This window comes from Petromyzon marinus, unplaced genomic scaffold (assembly GCF_048934315.1).
Source record: "Petromyzon marinus isolate PM22_M1 ecotype Great Lakes invasive population unplaced genomic scaffold, UKy_Petmar_22M1.pri1.0 PM_G_Scaffold_100, whole genome shotgun sequence".
NCBI lineage: Eukaryota > Metazoa > Chordata > Hyperoartia > Petromyzontiformes > Petromyzontidae > Petromyzon > Petromyzon marinus.
In genome coordinates, this window is record NW_027422652.1 from 555,001 (window position 1) to 560,000 (window position 5,000).

A 5,000-nucleotide genomic window follows, 5' to 3' on the forward strand; every position below is an offset into this window, starting at 1 on the left:
TGTAGTCTTCTTTGTAGGCTCAAAATTGTACGTTACAGAACTCTCAAACTGATGTATTCCAAAAATAAAGAATTAAAATAACAAAGTCTAATCTATATAAGCGCTCTTGAATAAAGCAGTGTAAAAAAAAATAGCAATATAAAAAAAACCAAGTCTTCGTCTTGGAAAATAACAAAATCTAAAAGAAAAGAAAAGTCTTCTTTGTGGAAAATAGTAAAATAAAAAAAACCAAGACTTCACCTTGGAAAATAACAAAATCTAATCTAAAACATCTTAAATAAAGCTTATTTGTAATCTTCTTTGTAGGCAGAAAATAGTAAGTTACAGGACTCTCGAACTGATGTAGTCCAAAAATAAAGAATTAAAATAACAAAGTCTAATCTATATAAGTGCTCTTGAAAAGGCTTCGTGTAAAAAAAATAGCAATAAAAAAATACCAAGTCTTCGTCTTGGAAAATAACAAAATCTAAAAGAAAAGTCTTCTTTGTGGAAAATAGTAAAATAAAAAACCAAGACTTCACCTTGGAAAATAACAAAATCTAATCTAAAACATCTTAAATAAAGCTGGTTTGTAGTCTTCTCTCGAACTGATGTAGTGCAAAAATAAAGAATTAAAATAACAAAGTCTAATCTATATAAGTGCTCTTGAATAAAGCTTCCTGTAAAAAATAGCAAAAAAAAAAAATACCAAGTCTTCGTCTTGGAAAATAACAAAATCTAAAAGAAAAGAAAAGTCTTCTTTGTGGAAAATAGTAAAATAAAAAAAACCAAGACTTCACCTTGGAAAATAACAAAATCTAATCTAAAATATCTTAAATAAAGCTTATTTCTAATCTTCTTTGTAGGCAGAAAATAGTAAGTTACAGGACTCTCGAACTGATGTAGTCCAAAAATAAAGAATTAAAATAACAAAGTCTAATCTATATAAGTGCTCTTGAATAAGCTTCGTGTAAAAAATAGCAATATAATAAAAATACCAAGTCTTCGTCTTGGAAAATAACAAAATCTAAAAGAAAGGTCTTCTTTATGGAAAATAGTAAAATAAGAATATCAAGACTTCACCTTGGAAAATAACAAAACCATCTTGAAAAAAGCTTATTTTTAATCTTCTTTGTAGGCAGAAAATAGTAAGGCGAAAATAAAGTCCCCTCTAAGCTCTAAAGTAACAAATACGACGTGTTAAAAAAAAAACTAACAATAAAAAAAAAAACCAAGACTTCGTCTTGGAAAATAACAATCTAAATTGTGGAAAATAGTAAAATGAAATAAAAACCGACTTCACCTTCGAAAATAACAAAATCAATCTAAAACAAATGACATCTTAAAACAAAACTATTATTTGTTTCGGAGGTTGTCTATGACTGTTCATAGACCGCATAATTTCCACAGAACATTCTCAGAATATCAAGAGAGAAAAGCAGCGTTCTGCGGGAAATCATCTTGGCCAGTGATGTCGTTCTGGGTTTGGTCAGGCCCAGGGAGGTAAGTACCTCGTTATTCTCAAGGGGCCACTTTCCTCTTGCCCCAACCGGGAATCCAAAGAATGTGACCTTGCTAGCCTTCGTCAGCACTTTGACTTGATCACCAAGAGGGGTATAGTACGAAACTTTGTGCGAGGCAGCATCTGACAAGGTATTCTTTGAAAGCTCAAAACGGACGGTGACATCGATCACAACCGCCTCCTCATCTTTTGCAAACACGAGGTCAGGCTTTCTCATCTCTCCCGTCTCGGATATGAACCGTGGCTCTTTGTATACAGACCAGCCCAATCTAGCCGCTTCGTCTGCCAGAATGTTACTGATCTTGTTATGTCGCGCAATTCTTGCTTTCTGTACTGCAGGACATTGACCGAGAATGTGCGAAAGGGACTCGAGTCTGGCAGAGCATTTCCTGCAGGAACGTAAGGCCCCATCTCTGCCTCTGTTCAAGCTTTCTCTTGTTGGGTAAATATTTGCCCTTAGTTGTAGTGCTGCGATAAAGAAGCATTGTTTAAAGCCGCACCATGGCCTCAACCAAGCATTACTGATTCTATCATGCGCAAAGTTTACAATGCCCCTTCCTTGAACCGGCTTTTCGCACCATCTCTGAAATTCATGCTCCCTCCAATCGCAGGGTCTCGGATATACAGGTTCTTTTGACACCGAGTCCCTGAGAACGAATGTTGGGATTGCATCACTGTCACCCCCTGCTCGTACCCACAAATTACGGTATTCTTCCTCCATACCCTGCGAGGACACAATATTACGGGTGATAGCATCGGACGAGTTTGCTATACGTTGCAGCCTTCTAACTTGAACCGAAGGGATTGTTTTTTCCAGTTTCAAGATGGCAAGGCCTCCGTCTCGGGCTCTGGCATATAACAGTCCATCACAAGTTGAAGCGGGAAGGTGGAGCCATCCTTTTACCGCCTTTCTAATCTCTTGGTCCAACCCACGGAGAGTTGATTGCTTGCAGTCCGAGTGGTCTGCAGGATATAACAATCTGGGTAGGGCATAGGCATTGAGTAGTTCAACCTTCTGAGTTGGCTTCAGAGGCGCCTCATCGATTTTCGAGATCCATGTCTTTAGCTGACAATGTAGATCAGGCTGTATAGTGCCAGTCCAAGGGCCAATTTTCAGACCAAGGTATTTCGTTGATTCATCAGGTTGGATCATATGGACATCTTTATTTTTGATAGTCCATGGGTCGCAGTTGTTCACCGTATATGAATCTTTGGTTGGGCTTATCATGAAGCCCTGGCACTTTCTGGCCTGAACCTCCAATCCCGATAGCCCACAAAATGATTCCAAGATCGCTAGATTGGCGGCCATACCAACCCAAGATTCGCTCACCAACACCAAATCATCAGCAAACGCAAGAGCTGTCACGTGGTCGGTATCAATGGAGTACCCAACTCCGTGTGACTCTAGGGTGCATATCAAAGGGTCCATGGCAAGATTGAAGAGCAGGGGTGACATGGGGTCACCCTGTTTGACACCAACACGTATGCTAATTTCTCGAGTCGACTCGCCATTGCTTTTGAACGAGGTCGTACACCGATCGTAGGCGTTCTGGATGATGCCCACCACGTGTTCATCTACTTTCTTGTGCCTTAACACCCATAAAATATGAGCATGCGAAACCGAGTCAAAAGCTTTCGCTATGTCGATAAACATGACAGCCAACGGCCTGTGCAATTTCTTAGCATGTCTCATAAGGTCCTGTAGCACCTTAAGATTTTCAGAGCAGCCAGATGCCGCTATAAAACCACGCTGCCTTGGGTTTAAGGGACAAGCACGAGCAAGACGTGCAGTCATTATTCTGGAAAATAATCTCAGAATCATTGAACCGATCGTTATTGGTCTCCAGTTCCCCAATTCTTTCAGCTTTTCATCGTCCATAACCTTAGGAATAAGAATCGTCCTATTCTTTTTCAACTCTTTGGGAATAATTCCTGTAATCATCCATGCATTAAATAGGGCTGTCAGTGTCCGACCCTCGGGGTCGGCAGCACAGATTGCAGCCCTTGTTAGGCCATCTGGCCCAGCTGCTGACGTTGGTTTAATGGCCCGTATGGCAGTCTGAACTTCCTCCACCGAAATTAGGGGCTCAAAGTATTCGTTATTTGCAACACCTGATGACTTAAATTGGCCCAGGCCATTGAATGGCAACACCTTCTCCCATTTTTCGCAGTAAAAACGATATACATCTGCGTTCGGGATTCGGCATTCATGACGTTCAGTGCCATCCAGGACTAAGGACGCAAGAAGAGAGCGGTTCTTAAAGAAGAGCTTCTGGTGCTTCATGAAGCTTCCTCGTTTTTCCGCTCTCTTCTTCATCCAAGATCGTGTGGGTAATATCCTGGGTTTAATAATGTCGTTCTCGGGTTTTGAACGTTTGCCTTTGTTTTTCACCAATCTCATCGGACAAAGCATCAATGCTGTGGCAGTTTCTACGAGGGCATCATGTTGGCCCTCGCCGTTAAGCCAAGCCTTTATTGCCTCCATTGCAGGCTTTTCCAGGGTCCCAGAATTCTCATTCGTAAGCCGCTCAGCTGCTTGAGCGAGTATGGATGAAGTCCCCGTTGTTACATTTGGTGGGGGAGACAATGTCTCAAGAGGCCTAGAAGAAAAATGTAAGCTGTCTGACATGGGGGCCCCTGTCTTTTTACTTAGGTCCCGTCTCTTGTCAGAGACTTGCTTGTTGGTCTTAGTCCCAAGCGCTTCAGCAATGATCTTATTGATATTCTTTTTCCCCTGAAACTGCAACTCTAGAAGGGCCAGCTGTTCTACTTCCTTCAAAGACCAGCAGCTACGGTGTACCCCTCTCTGCGAGGTACCCTTTATACCATCTTTAATCCTTTCCTCATTACGGGTGACTGGGTGAGCATGCCTCTTGTGCTGCGAAAGGCCACTTAGAGTTGCAAAGCGTGCCTGGCAACATTCACAGACCATTGGTAAGCTTTCCTCAGTTAACTTTATTCCCCCACATTTGGGGGCATGACAGGCAATCGATCGGTGGTTTGAGTTGGTTTTGTCACATTTAGCGCACTTAAACACCAGAGGAATGTCTCTGTGTTTGATGTTAAAATGTGCAACAAGTTCGGATGCTTTGCCCATGTGTTGTTTACAGATAACGCATATATACTCCAGACTAGGCAGTACAACCGTGATAGTTCCCTTGGTGTCAATGGGAAACTTTCCCAACACGGGTTCCTCAGCCGATATGTCGAGGAAGGACTCCTCCACATCCTCATCATCCTCTGTAAAGTCATCTGAAGAGTCATCCGACTCAACTAGACTTTTAATCTGTTCGTAAAAATCGTAGTTCATCTCCTCTTCCTTTTCCAAGGACGAGTTATGGAAGGTCATGGAAGGTATACTAGTCATTTTTAGCGCCGACCTAGACGCCATAGGTTTAGCAACATCAGATGCCCAGAGGGCATCTTCATTCTGTGTCTGGGTTGACACCGAGACAAACAAGAGTTTCATAGGACGGCGTCCCCATGAACCCTCAGTGTT

General features: G+C 41.8%; 1 pseudogene; it reads right to left on the reverse strand.

The window, feature by feature from the left end:
- The window catches only part of LOC142908767 (28S ribosomal RNA), a 10,623-nt pseudogene that overhangs the window by 2,534 nt on the left and 3,089 nt on the right, over positions 1 to 5,000 (reverse strand).